Source organism: Dendronephthya gigantea, unplaced genomic scaffold, assembly GCF_004324835.1.
Source record: "Dendronephthya gigantea isolate DGI-Jeju-01 unplaced genomic scaffold, DenGig_1.0 000014F, whole genome shotgun sequence".
NCBI lineage: Eukaryota > Metazoa > Cnidaria > Anthozoa > Malacalcyonacea > Nephtheidae > Dendronephthya > Dendronephthya gigantea.
In genome coordinates, this window is record NW_021163024.1 from 2930734 (window position 1) to 2947103 (window position 16370).

Sequence of the window (16370 nt, forward strand, 5' to 3'; positions counted from 1 at the left end):
AAGTCTGTTATCATTCTATAGTGCCATGTAGCAGAATGATATCATACATTCAAATGCCAAAAATATTACAAGAAAACAGAAAAATAGTATAATATTTCTTTAATTTTAACACTATAAACATTTTTAGTTTTTCAGCTACCTCCATTTCCTTCATATATATACTGTTTTCGTGAAAAGAAAGCAACAAGACACGTCAAAAATTAAAGGCGGCAACGCGGGAGTATTTCAAGACTTAGTATACGTAAAATATTTTTTTCTAATTCTCCAGAATTGTAAACGAGCAACCAACGGTGTTTCAAAGTACTTTTTAACAATATCAACAATGTGAAGGTTTAAAAATGAAATAAACAATCAAAAAAACAATTTTATCGGATATTTTTCCCGCCAAACAAACTCGATGTTTTGGTTTGAAAATGGTACGCTTGATCAAAGCATGTGTTGTTTTAGCTACACGTCATTTTACTCCTAAAGTTGCTGAAAACAACGCGATCGCGGAGATTTTTCTTGCACGTAACGAACAAGAGTGAGCCTTTCATTTAAAATGATTTTAATGCATTTACCTACCTTCTAAGTGTGAAGAAAAGGCAAATATCTGCTCCTCCATGTTCAAGTATGTATACTCGTACTAAAATTAGTTTCTATTCAATTTTTATAATTATTCTACTTTGAACAGACTTTATACGATTTTGTATGATTCATACGATTTGAACATGTCATATTCGGCTACGTCAACCGAACTGTCTCCGTTATCGATTCAACTTCTATCGAGTATCGTGAAGTCTGTATTGTTGATTTAAATTGTCAGAACATTGTTATCGTAAATTCTTCTGTCGAGTAGTTTCATTTAATTTCTTCCCAGTAGTTTCATTTGGGATTTGTTTGCCGATCTGACTACAGTTCTACCAGATGAAAGCTACATAAACCTTTTCACGTTCAAGAAACTTATTTTTTAGTAAAAATCTGACAGTCATTACCTGTCTTAAGCTTTTAATCTTGCTCAGATGAGATGGGCTTGTGTATAAAAACCCGCGTTGTTTCCGTGGTGTACCCATGGCGGCCAAGTTATCGTTTCAGTCTTTTTAGACTTCACTGGCAGCAAATCAACTAAAGCCAAAATAGCACAACCAAGGTTGCTTATTTCATTAGAGAGATTGTGATCGAGAACAGAGTTAAATATTCGAATAAAACATGCGACATTTAAACACTCCCGGTAGAGTTTCCAGGGAGCTCCTTAAAGCTGGCCGATAAATTGAGTGTAGTGTAAACGGGGCTTACATTTAAAAGAACGAACCTGCAGAAAATGCATTTTCAAGGAATTGAAAGTAGTATTGAGGAATTGAAAGAGTATTTGGTTAGAAATATAGCGGTAAAGCTGCATTTCCTGTGTTTGGAAGATATAAATAGCGACAATATATGCAGAGTTTTTGAAACACTCTAAAATACCATGCAGGATTCTGTCTGTACAAAAATACAACGGGACGGGTATGGCCGTTTTTACGGTATAAAGGAAGGTGCCCATAGTTAGGTTAAGGACGTCCAACTTAGACTTCATCTGTAGCTTGCCAACCACAATGATAGATGTGCTGTAACCTGATAGTTGAGCCAAATTATTATACACGTCATAAGCATGCATGGTCCAGTTGCGGAGCACCGGGCGAGGGTACTAATTCCGCTCGGAGATTTTAATTACGCCCGGGAATGCAAATGCGAAATGAAAGTTGTCCGCCATTATGTCATGGACGTTGGGCGTTTCTGTAAGTTATGCGCATGCGTGAGTATAAGACGAGTTAAAACTGGTAACTAGCAAACGTTTACAAACGTGCGATTGGCTAAAGTAAAATTTGAGTTCACGTCAGCATAACTGATATTTTGAATTATAAAACTTTTTTTAAAAAATATTTTTCATTTGGATGATGTTAAAAATATACGAAAAATTGACTCGTAAAATTGATTAAAATATAATGTAAAAGATGCCTTCGGATAGAAAAACTTTCATTCAAATGGAATAGTAAAAATTTACTATTTTGAAGCATTTTTGGAGTGTTTTTGAACAGGTAAATGGGTTTTTTTATCTTAAAGCATGCAAGTATTTTGTAAGTTTAATTTTCGTTGAAATGATTTTGATTTTGATAGTGTTTATTATTAAAGGTGAGTTTGTTTAAAAAGTAATTGAAATTTCGTTAAAAATTGTAGTATTTAAAACTATTCGTAGCACAATTATGATTATAGTCGAATTTGATAGCTCGAGAGTCGACTTTATAATTGTACCAAGATATAGGGTGTTACTTTACGACTTCAATCATTCAGCAGAAACGAGTATTATAGAATTTCAGTGATGGAAATATAAGTTTATTGCTTCAGGCGAGGGGACTTTGCATGCAATGTATTTCTAGTTTTAAAATTGATTTCACATTGCTGCACCGAGCTGATGATGTAATAACGGGCGATCTCGCTTTTTCAATTGTTTAATTGAACTGAACTGAACTATCGTAATTAGGTTGATGGTGTTCCGTCTGACGATTTGGACTTAAGTAATAAATTTTGATGCGTTGGTTTGTCTGGCTTGATCTCCACACAAAAGGTCCGTTAAAACAAAAAATCTTCAAATCCTTCAAATCCTGACAGATTTGTGTATAAATTATGCTTTTCTTGCTTGTTGAAACACTTTATTTTGGAGGTGAAAACCTGATTAAAAATTAACAGCGTTTTAGGCGATACGAGTTTTTTTTTGCCATAATGATTGTCGACCTGACATTATAAAATAAAATTAATTACAGGGAAAAAATCAACATATGAAATAAGGAAAATAGCTAAAAAATATTTTACTTCGAATTTAAACACGGTTAAGAACTTCCAATACCTGCAGGGTAACAAACGAGTAAATTGTATTTCCTTCAAGGTTGCAAAAAAGATATTCTCGTTCTCTGGGCCAATTCCAATTTCGTTTCCCATGTCAAAATCCTGAAGAGGTTTATTAACAATGAAAAACTTGGAGTGGAGGAAGAAGGCACCCATCTGGGTTTCATCAGCTTCACAAACAGCAAAGCAAGAGAATTATTGAAAGTGGGAGAAATTAGAAATAAAACACAGTTGTTAAAGTGGCTGGATAGTATTCATGTTTACAATGATTCAAATAGCTATAGCAACGCGACCAGAAAAAGTGTTTGTGATCTTGTGAACAATGTAAGTGTAACAAAATGTTGCTGGCTCCCACATGCACGCCCTAATTAATCCAAAAAGGTGAAAATCACAATTGCTTTCTGACGATTTTAATCATCACAAATCAAGCAAATGATTAAGAGCCCTTTTCCAATAACTGCCAAAAGATTAAAAAACTTTTTTGCTCCTAAACTCTTTAGGTTAGTATAATAGCGTTGATCCATTTTGCGTCTTCAATCAGGAAAAGGCGAAAAAAATGAAATAGGCTGTAGAAATTTGTTATTTCAGAATCAGATAATAAATAATATCAAGTTGTTGCTATGTTTTTTTTTAAGGTATTAAACGACACAAGTCCTAGGAATTTCCGTCCTGATGTTGACGACGTTATTTTGTTGCTATTGCTAACGAACGGAACACGCGATATCAGTTTGAATGATGAAAAAAAGCTGCTAAATGAATGTATAAATGTTGAAAAAAATGTCACCATTGTTGGTTTAATAGGCGACATTTCAGGAAAGTTCAACTTTCTAGGTTATATATTTCTTGTCAAAAGACGGCCGACACCAGAGCGAATGTTTGAAGTAAAATTAGCCACGTTGGAAAAAGTTTTAAATGAAGCGATCGATGCTTCCTGCACGTCATTCGGTAAGTCAGTTTTGATAATATAATTTATATACAAATGCAGTTTATCGCCAATAAAACACTGCATATCATACATAATTATAATGATCAACTTTTATTAACCTATTACAAGACCTCGTGCCCAGTTAAAAAATTAGTTTTTCTTCTCTTCGGTTTTGTCGAGGATTTCCGATATTTTATGAGTAGATTCTAATTTAGCTATGTCTAAAGATGATGTAAAGTCTGTTCGGCGCATATATTCTGCGCATAACAATGTTTGTTTACGTTTGTTATATAATCTTTACATGACGTATGTGTCGTTTTAATTTTCTTATTTCTTCTCGTTCTCGCTCGACCGGCTGTGATTAATATGCTAACTTCATTTTATATTTTGAAAAAGATATAAAGCGAAGCTTGTAAATAAACCATTATTTAAATTTTATATATTTGTAATTGTAGGACAAGCGAGAAAGTAGCGTCTGTAGCGACGAAAAATAGCCTCGCCATCTCGTGTCCTTATTCAACAAATAAATTCTTGAAGCATTCGGTTCAGCATAATATTGCTATTTTCTTGCAGCCTTATCTTTTTCAATCACAATTCGAGCCTCTTCGCCATAAAATAAAATAATTGTGCTCCCAAACTGTCCGTTTGTAATACAACGCGCTAATATCGCATATCATTAACATTCCGAAAGTTGCTCTACCACCAAAGGAATGTGTTGCGGCGCGGAATATATGCGCAGAACGGACTTTACATCATCTTTAATTTCCCTCAATCCAGGCAAATGCGAATGTAAAAATGGTGGAATTTATGAGTTTACTGCATATATTAAACCCGGAGCACATACTGGATTGGTCAATTGGAAAATATTGGACGTCACATGTTCTGATTATGAGAGAGGCCAGGTTGATCCACCTTATGACGCATCTCCTGCAAATTTGCTACTGGGCAAGCACGTGATTACCTACCCGTACTCGTATAAACGTGATGGCAAAGTGGTTCAATTTAATTGTTTTGTAAATTTAACTGTTGTCCGTAAGTATTTATAACATTTCTCTTTCTGATGTAACACACTTCATGTTGTGTTTGAAATATCGCAATTTTTTACGATAAAGTTATTTAAGATTTACGATTCAATATCATTTTACTTTCTCATTTAGCTTGTTCATGCCCATGCCCGCAAACTGTTACGAGGATTGTGAGCAATCAAAGAGAAAAAGCTTTTGTCATTTGGTTAGAGCCTAAACCCAGATGCCCGACAACGCCAAGTGCAGGCAATCCTAACACAACCAGTGGATGGTTCTCTGTTGGTAATTACACGCGGAGCTACAACTACAGTTTCATGAGCAACTATCAGACATTTCCTATTGAATGCCATGTAAGAATTATCATAGCAGGTATGTTAATAGACAAGTAAGACAACTAATGTCTTTTGCTCTCATTTAGTATCTGTATATATCATTTAAAATTTAAGATATGCAACATCGAGGCTGGCGTGCATAACGGGGACTGGCAAGTGGCAACTGAATACAGGAATACATTTATAATCCATATTTATGCACACCGACTAGATTTCATTGCTATATAAAAATGCTTGGGAAAACGAAGTGCCTGTTCATTATCACAAATTGTTTCCCAACTTCCGTGGTTAGAAAATCATTCATCTATATTCTTCTAAAATACCACGCTTGTATATTTTAGCTTGTTTATTTAAGTTTTTTCAAGCAACTAGAATATAAACACTATTTAAGAGCCAAAATCACACAGCGGTATGAAAAATTGATTAGCCTTGTTCATGTTAATCTAACCCTGTAGAAAGCAACACACAATTTCGTTGTCTTGAGTGGAATTTGAGATCGCATCTTTGGGTATCTAGACCGCTGTTCTACTTTAAGGAACAACCTTTTTTCCATCTTTTTTTGACAAATCTTCTCTGACGTATTTCATTGGATCTGTTATTATTTTTCGTGTTTTATTTGGTGTGATGTTTTAAAAGAGTTTTATGAAAGAGTTGCAAAATCGCCAATCAGTAGGTTGCTGATAAACAGTTTCCCTCGTTAAAATTTTGCGCATGCATATAGAATTTGGATAACTTTGGACTCCGCTATATTTTATCACAATACCCGGGTGTTATTCTTATAATCGTTGTGTTTGCGGTATAGAGGATGCAGTATATTTGCATATGAGCTTGATACGTTTTCAAAGACGTAATTGACCATGAAAGGCTTTTACAACACCATCGCTTTGACGTGCATGTTATATTATAAAATCATGTTAATAAAAAAGCTACTATTAACAAGCTATTATGATTGTGGACTGCAATTAACTTGCAGGGGCCAGTTGTATAAAGAACTAGTTCACTTTTAGTTAACAAATCAGAGTTGTGTATTTCTGAGTTAACCATGCAGGGGCCGGTAGTGTTAAAGCCGGATAGCGCTATCCACCGTATGGTGTGTTTTCAATCCCTTTATAACTGCCCGTTTTTAGAAATAACTTTGATTAAACTTAGTATTTCTAAATTGAGGATCCTCTTTAAAAAATTGATGGTTGCAAAATTGAAATTTTATTGCTTTTCAAGAAATTTTAGAACGGTTGAAAAATCACTATCCAGTGGATAGCGCCATCCAGCCTTCGTACGACTGGCCCCAGGATTTAACTATGCAAATTGTAGTCACGAGATTTTTACAACCATCCCCAGCACATAATATAAGATTAAAACTAAATGACTTAACAATTATAATTTAAGAATAGCTATAATTGTTTTTAATACAGTTTAACATTATAAAAGTGTTTCTGCAGCTATTGGCTTTTTATTCCAACATTATAAAATGTCTATTCTCTCCTAGATCATATGGAACGTAAATTGAAGCAGGCTATAATTTGAACAGTTTTTTTTCGCTTTTATCAATACTAGAGTTATTGATGCCCAAGCTTGATTGCACCTGGATCTGAAAATATATTCTGCGACATGGTTAATGACTTTTTTTAACTCACGTCAATAATTTTCCAACTAGGGGCGCTTTTCTTTAAGCAGCTAAAATTATCAGAGCGGTAATAATTTGAATTGAAATCGTTAAGAATATAGCGGTAAAGCTGCATTTCACGCGATAAACGGATGTAAATATCAATAAACGTGAATGCAAAATACCAGTATTCTGTCTGTACTGAAATACAACAGCGGCTGTTTTTACCGTATAAAGGAAAGCATCCTAGGATTACTAATACTGCCAGCAATATACTTGATTTACTTTTAACAGATATTCCTGAACAGTTTATGTACATTTGATTGTCAACCTAATACAGACCATCTTGGATTTTCTTTCTTCGTGAGAACAACAATGAAACGGGTAAAAGTTTCACGTTACGTTTATAACTTTAATCAAACTGGTTTCACCGCATTGTGGACATTGGCCTTTATAGTAATAATATAAACCTATGTTTCTAAAATTGGAGAGTTAAAACTGTTGATATGTTCACCCTAAATTCAAGATCAGTGATGCGAGGTCGCCTAAGTTGATTGATGGGGAGGATATCAGTCTTTCCAAGCGTAAAGATAAGCTTTGGAGGTTAGCAAAAAGTTCAAAATCACCAGGCATTACGTTCTGTACTTGAAGATTTTGTAATGTTTTTATGTTTTTTAAAGCATCGGGTTAATATTTTAACAGCAGTTGAGCTGGTAGGGTCTATAAAACGCCTGCAGAAAATGGGTGACGTTAACTTTATGACTATATTTTCAACCCTAACACTATTGAAAGAAATATTGACTACCATGCATTGCCACTGAGTCATTTCATAATGTAAACTTATATTTATAGCCAATCTAGGTCTAGCTCGTCATGAAGATTATTTCTTTGGTTGGAAATAGCTAGGGGTGCTGCATTGTATCATTACGAACAACTATAATAATACAATATCATAGTAATTCCGCTCGGGGATTAGGAATTACACTCGGGTATTGTGGGAGAAAATTGCAGAATCCTAAGTTGTTCAAATTCAATGTCATGATCGTCGTAAGGTTTATAAACAACACTCTCAAAATTATAATTACGTATATCTCTGAGTTGTGTAATTTATAATCTCTATGATAGACGTTGGATTGTTTTATTGGTTAGGTGCATGCGCGAAATTGGAACTAGGAAAAACTGGTAATCAGCAACGTCCTGATTGGCTGAGGCGGAAAGTTTGTATTTCTCCGAGAACGTCAGAAAACTGTCATTTTGCAAACAATTTAAAAACACTTTACAAAGTAAAATAAGTAAAATTATTACTTTATGAGCAAGCAAATAGATAAACAACGCGGATACAGATAAGGATGAGCAAGAGAAATAATATAGAAATTGATACGCTTCCAAGTATTTTAAAAAATAAGTTGTTTATTCCGTATTTGCTACGAGTGATTAAAACTTTTTAAGATACATATGAGCTTGATATGTCGTTTTGCAAAGACATAACCGATGACGAAAAGCTATCACAAAATTGCTTTACTTCAAAATGGTTTTTGAAAGTGTAAATTTGTGTTTTGACAAATATCCAATAAAAAATTTAAAGTCGGATGTAACCAATTTGATTTGGTCAAATCTTTTGATTTAGATTTTTGAATTTTTGAACGGATTACACATACATAGTGTATCAAAAAAGTTATCCTACTTATCCACCTTCAACACGCTATTGTATGTGAGCCACTCCGGCGCTGTCATTTTTATCCACTGTATTTCACACTAATATAACTTATATAATAATATAACTGGAAATGATTCTCGACTGTGATTGGTCGTTTTCAGTGCAATTAATCTCAAACAGCAGTGCAAAAATCTGAACAGCAGTGCAAAAATCTGAACAGCAGTGCAAAAATCTGAACAGCAGTGCAAAAATCTGAACAGCAGTGCAAAAATCTGAACAGCAGTGCAAAAATCTGAACAGCAGTGCAAAAATCTGAACAGCAGTGCAAAAATCTGAACAGCAGTGCAAAAATCTGAACAGCAGTGCAAAAATCTGAACAGCAGTGCAAAAATCTGAACAGCAGTGCAAAAATCTGTGACAAACGTATTTGACTGGTTGGAATTAAAATCAATCAAATTTCACCAAAAATTACCTCCAAAATACATTTCTTTTGTGTTTTTTCAAAACAAACATGGCGGGCGCCAGCAATGAGCAAAGATTTCCAAACGTCGAGACAAGTACAATACAGGAGTTACAAAATAATGCCAAAAATAAAAACACAACAAGCAGCACTAATTTTTAGCTAAGCGATTTTAAGACATGGCAAAACAAAGAGGATTTTTGGAAGAAATTGAGTTGTACGAAGTCAACGCCTTGGACATAATACTTCAACAATTTTACGCCGAAGTGAGAAATAAAGACGGGCAAGACTACGAGCCAGACAGTCTTCGAGTTATGGTTGCAGCTCTTGACCGCTATTTAAAAGAACACGGATACAAACATTCAATAATTCGGGACAGAGAATTTTTTGCATCAAAGCAGGTCCTTTAGGGTAAAGCGAGACGACTTTGTCTACAAGGAAAAGGAAAGCGTCAAAACAAAGCGAGCTTGTCCGAAAAAGAGGAAGAGCTACTGTGGAGAGTTGACAAACTTGGCTGTAAAACTCCAGAAAGCCTAATAAGCACAATTTGGTGGATACTCACCCAATACTTTGGTTTACGTGGCCGCCAGGAACACCACAGTATGAAAGTCGAAGACTTTGCTTTTGGCAAAAGATGACGAAGGTCGTGAATACATTGAATTCACCGAGGGGCTGACAAAAATAAGGGGTGGTGGTTTATCCAAAAAGGCTCGGGATTTCACACCAAAAATGTTTGCTGCAGGAGGAGAAAGATGTCCAATTTCGCTTTTCAAGGAGTACTTGTCACGACGACCAGTGCAAATGAAAGAAACGGGTCCCTTTAACCTCTCCATCAACTACAAAGCCGAAGCCCAAGATGAGGTTTGGTACAAAGCACAACCAATGGGAATAAACCAAATCAACGAAATGATGAAGAAAATCGTTTCAAGAACACAATTGGAAGCTAGCCAGTTGCAAGAAGTTGACAAATCACAGCGCTCGAAAGACTTTGCTGAACAAGTTGAAAAAAAGTAACGTCGAGCGATCGTCCAGAGTTAAAGTTACTGGCCATCGTGACCTACAATCCCTTGACGACTACGATGAAGGGGACGAAAGTGAGCAACGAGATCTTTCCACAAAAATATCCCGTCGAAATAACATCGCGAGCATCATGCCTCAATCAGCAGCTTCGTCTTCAAACATTGGCTGTCAACAAGGTTCTTCGCGAGGTTATTTGACAACATCTGAGATAGGCTGCGCAAATTCATGCCTTAGTCAGTCCGTGGTGAAACAAAAAAGCCAGCATCAGATGTTTAACAACTCATTTCGCGGTTGTCAAGTCATCTTTTCTGTTATGCCGCAGACAAAGTCATCAAAGATGCCCAAATCGCATCAGAAAAAGCTCAAGGAAAACGACGTCGCAGGTTGATAATAGAATGTGATTCCGACTAACTCTTAACTGTTACTATAAAATGTTGAGCTATCTGACTTTGTTTGACTCGATTTCTTTCATAGAAATTGAATTATTGTATTTTCAGCGTGAGAATTTGAATGAAATGAGTGTTAGTGTTTACAATATATTTTATAAAAATCCAATTATTGCGTGACATGTAAATAAGCCAATTAAAATTGACGGGAAGTTGTTATCGGCGGATGTTGTCATATTTTGTCTCGACGGACTCGTGCTATTTTGAGTCTTTGAAAAACTCGCTCGTGCATGCTATATCCAAATTGCACTCGAAACCATACTATCACCTATACTAATAAGGTTATCATATCAACAAACGATAATAATGTAATTTTTCTGATAAATACTGACTTATTTATAACACAGCATGTGAAGCCAATTTCAAATGACTACATGTCAACCGATCCTAAATGTTTTTGTATATTTGTGTCTGAACACAATCGCAATCCCAACTCTTTTTTAAAATTATTTTTGGTTCTCTGGCAACCTCATCGTTATCATCCACTAAAGTTGACTAAATGCTGAGTGCGACTTTCCCTTTCCTTTGCAGTTCAGACATGCTCCAAGTCCTGTGTTTCCCAGGATGATACTTCATGGTACTCTTGTTATGATCCTTCCAAATATACTTGTCCACCTGGCAAAAGATGCTGTAAACGCAGACGGTAAGTGCCACTGTAAACTCTTTCGTTATTTTAATGTCAAAAGGGAATAAATTTTTACAGGGTGTAAAAAAAATGTTTACATTTGGTAAATATCTTCAAGGCGTATACACCCACTCGTGGTTAGAGAAATCATTTGCTATGTGTAGATAGCTTGAGACGTTCGGACACCACTTTCACAGAAAGTTTGTCACATATAGTGTTTTAACATGTTAAAAAAGGGTAGTTTAGAGGCTGAGTAAAAAGCGGCTTGCGCACAAAAATGAGTAAATGCAGCTCCCTCAAATCGAAACGTTATATATATTTATATATATATATATATATATATATAATATATTATAATATATATAATATAATATAAATATTATATAATATATATATATAATATATATATAATATATATATATAAAGATAAAATAAAATAAACTTGGTTTACTTCATAAGATTTTATTCACTACAAACTTGTTTCGTATGACAAGCAACGCTTGCCACACTCATCAGGTGAATTTAAATGTCGCGCTATGTTGTTGCCAAGGTTATATATGTTTGACGTAAAACGGAAAGCTATAGTGTTAAATTACATATAAATATATACAGATTATATCAAGTAATATTGCTTAAGAGAAATTTGTTTCTATGCCTGCATTTCGATAACAGTTCATTTCTTGAGTTTAAAGAACAAAGTTCAGGGTGGTAAATTTTGATAAATTTTTCATGTGTACAAAGGCTGCAGCGTTTTGTTGTGTTGTTATAGCTCTTGCATTGTTTAATAATACGCCAGTCTATAGAGTACTTAACCTTTGCCTCTTTAAGTTGCCAGATGTATTTGCTCAGTTCTGTCGCATTTCTATACTTGCTTAATCTAAATGAACTAGTGTGGCAATTTTATCTTGTTTTGAACTTCCCTTCTGTATGTCCGACATAAGATTCCTTTTGATTCGTATCGTTCCTAACAACCGTTGCTTGGTATACTACGCTGGATGTTAGACATTTGCCGGGCAGTGGACATGAGGACTTATTCCTGCAATTGCATTGACTTGGTTTCGTGCTGTATGTTGACGCATCATAATTTACCACCCTGATCTTTGTTCTTTAAACTCAAGAAATGAACTGTTATCGAAATGCAGGCATAGAAACAAATTTCTCTTAAGCAATATTACTTGATATAATCTGTATATATTTATATGTAATTTAACACTATAGCTTTCCGTTTTACGTCAAACATGTATATAGTATATATAACCTTGGCAACAACATAGCGCGACATTTTAATTCACCTGATGAGTGTGGCAAGCGTTGCTTGTCATACGAAACAAGTTTGTAGTGAATAAAATCTTATGAAGTAAACCAAGTTTATTTTATTTTATCTTTATATTAGCTCTATACTTTGGTATATCGAGCACTCTATATATATATATATATATATAATATATATATATATATATATATATAATATATATATATATATAAATATTATATAATATTTATAATATAGTAATAAGTATATAAGTATAAGTATATAAGTATATAAGTATATAAGTATATAAGTATATAAGTATATAAGTATATAAGTATATAAGTATATAAGTATATAAGTATAAAAGTATATAAGTATATATAAGTATATAAGTATATAAGTATATAAGTATAATATAATATAATATATATATTATATATATATACACCCATTTGCAAAAACGTTGGCCGCAGATAGATATATAGATAGATACTCGAAATCTAATTAGAATTGCATATGTTGTGTAATATTATAGAAATCTCATGCTAATGTAATGATATGCAATTCTAATTAGACTTCGAGTATCTATCTATCTATCTATCTGCGGCCAACGTTTTTGCAAATGGGTGTATATATATATATATATATATAATTATATATATATATATATATAATATATATATATATATATATATATATATATTATATAAATACATATATAATATATATATATATATATAATATATATATATATATAATATATATGTATAATATATATAATATATATATATACAAGCAACGCTTGTATATATACATATTATATATATATAAATATATTTATATATATATATATATATATATATATAGATATATAGATATATATATATATATATATATATATATATATATATATATATATATATATATATATATATATATATATATATATATATACAGCCGCTGTCATTAATGTTGTGCAAATCAGGTTTACCAATATACTTGTCATGTGACTTATTGGTATGCACCAACTCGAGTGTGCTTGCTATGTAAATGTATCTGCTATGCGGGTGCTTCGTACATTTACATCGCAAACACACTCGAGTTGGTGCATACCAATAAGTCACGTGACGGGTATATTGATATACTTGATTTGGACAACATTAATGACAGCGGCTGTATATATTTATATATATACAGTCGTTATCAAAAAGGTTGTCCCTATCAATATATATATACAAATATATAAATATCAATCACGTAAGCATTAAACTTTGTTTATTTCGCTCATTTTTGTCTTGTCTTTTTATTATTATCAATATTGTTAACCTTATTATTATATTTATGAAATTTTTCACAAAGATTTTCACGGATTTCCCGTAAAATTAACGTATGCAGTAGACAACCTTTTTGATAACGACTGTATATATATATATATATATATATATATATATATATATATATATTATATATATATGTATGATATTTTCCTGCTAAGTTTCTTGCTAAGTTTTACTGCTGATATTTTCCTGCTAACAATTTGTTTTAACTGGTATATATCCTGCATCTCAATACGGATACCGGTCGGGTCGTGGTACGATGGAAGAAAAACGAAATAATCTCTGCATTGCCTTTGCCGTTTTTCAAAGTCGAAAACCAACGAAATGTGGGTAATTAGAACCGCCGATCCTAGGGCTTTTCCTCTTCTGTCCTCTTCGCGCCATTCTCAACCCCATATTTAAAGTCCCAAAAGGCCCTGGGAACGAGGTTGGTGTTATGATCTTTATTTAGCAAAATAATATACAATATACAAGAGGTCACGTTATATAAATATTTTGGAGGCTTTACAGCACGGCCAAATCTTGTTGTATAAGCGGAAGGTGGTAGACCCTGTTTGGCTGAAGGATCATTCTGTTGTGGGTGATTGGATTGCTTGCTAGATGATCGATGTGGGGCTTGGGACTGTGGTTGTTTGATCTTGAGGAGATGACGTCTGTTTCGTCGTATTACATTGCCATTATCGGTTTTGACATGATACGATCGCGGCTGTTGATTGCGTTTCACCACTTCTCCTTCCTTTGTCCACTTTCGATCTCCTCTTAATAGCACCTTGTCTCCGATGTGGAGTTCCGGAAGGTTTCGAGCATTGGAGTTGTACTGGTCGGTAGTTTTTTCTGGGACCTTCTCCGGTTTGTTGGACTTGAGGCGATGCTTAACGGATGGTAGGGTTGTCCTTAGTGTGCGACCCATGAGCCGTTGAGCTGGTGAGTTGTTGTCTTTACCGGGAGAGGTTCTTAGCGCTAGAAGTGCGAGGAAGGAGTCTTCATGGGTGGCAAGGGCTTTCTTTAAGGTGTTCTTAACTGTTTGTATGGTTCTTTCTATAAACCCATTGCTTTGAGGAAATTCTGGGCTTGAGGTGGTATGGACGAAGTCCCATTGTTGGGAGAAGATCTTGTATTCTTGAGACGTAAATTGAGGCCCGTTGTCGCTGATCACTGATTTCGGAATGCCGAATCTGGCAAATATGTTCTTCGTGTCAGAGATAACAGTAGATGCTAGGGCATTGGGCAATTCACTTACTTCGAAAAATTTGGTGTTGTAGTCAGCGACTATGAGATAATCCTTATTTCGAAGGGTGATTAGGTCGGTACCAACCTTGGACCAAACTTCTGCATCTATTTTGTGAGGAATCAGTGGCTCTTACCGCTGCTGGTTCTGGTGCTCGAGGCACGTTGGACAGCTGGAGACGAAGTCTTCAATATGAGCATTTATACCTGGCCAGTAGAGTGAGTCTCTTGCACGTTGTTTGCATCGTTCAATGCCGATATGTCCAGTGTGAAGAGTCCCTTTCATTTCTTGGCGCATCGAGGTTGGGACAACAATACGGTGGTTTTTGAGAACGAGATCGTGTAGGTAGGACAGGTCATCTCTGACTTTGTAGAAGGGTTTAGCAGCGAGCTCCACATCGTCGATATTCTTTGGCCAGCCGTTTAGAATATAGCTCTTAACTTTCTGTAAGGTTTTATCATGTTCGGTTGCTTTTTGGAATTGGTTGAGCTTCGCAGCGCTGATAGGTAGTCGTGAGATTACTGAGTGTACATGATAAGCCATGTCCTCATCCGAAATTTCACCGTCTGCTTTGGGAAGGTAGGCACGGCTTAGGGCGTCTGCGACATGGAGATATTTGCCTGGGACATACTGCATCTCGAAGTCGTATTTCTGTAGTCGTAGTCGGAATCGTTGGATTCGGGGAGGAGACTTGTTCAGTGGTTTCTGGAATATGGAGCGAAGAGGCTGGTGATCGTTGATTACCAGGAACTTTCGGCCATATACATACTCATGAAAACGTTCACAGGCAAAGAGAATTGACAGCGTTTGTTTCTCCATCTGGCAGTAATTTTGTTCAGCTGAGGTCATGCTTCGTGAGGCGAAAGCTACTGGATACCATTTGTTGTCATGCAGCTGTTCAAGTGTAGCCCCTAAACCAGATTTTGAGGCGTCAGATGACACTCTTGTGGGCAATTCGGGATCGAAGTACTTGAGGACTGGGCTGTTGGTCACGATATTTTTCAGATTATTGAAGGCTTTTATTTGAGGTTGGTCGAAGGACCATTCTGTGTCATTCTCAAGAAGCTTTCGGAGTGGTGTTGTACTTTCTGAGAGATTTGGAATGAATTTGGCAAGATAGGCAATCATGCCCATGAAGCGTTGAAGGTCTTTTTTGGACTCTGGTAGTGGCATATCTCTGATCGCTGAGACTTTGTTTGGATCAGGTTTGACGCCATGCGCGGAGATGGTTTGGCCAAGGAATGTTAATTCAGTAGCTCCAAAGATGCACTTGGACTTGTTGAGCTTCAGGCCAGATGAGCGTACCTGAGTCAGGACTTGATGAACACGAGCATCATGTTCTTCCTGCGTCTTTCCCCATATTATGATGTCATCTTGTGAGTTGCAGCAGCCATCGATTCCTTCTATGATCTCTGCTACATAGGCTTGGAATACTTCTGAGGCACTATGGATTCCATATGGTAGACGCTTAAAGCAGTATCTCCCAAAGGGAGTATTGAATGTTAAGAGCTTAGAACTGTCTTTATCTACTCTTATTTGCCAGTACCCACTACTGGCATCTAACTTGGTAAAGAACCTGGCTCCAGCCATTCGAGCAATGA

General features: G+C 35.2%; 1 pseudogene; it reads left to right on the plus strand.

The window, feature by feature from the left end:
- Positions 1 to 9175: 9175 nt before the first annotated feature.
- On the plus strand, positions 9176 to 9875 carry LOC114519773 (annotated as a pseudogene).
- Positions 9876 to 16370: the final 6495 nt, after the last annotated feature.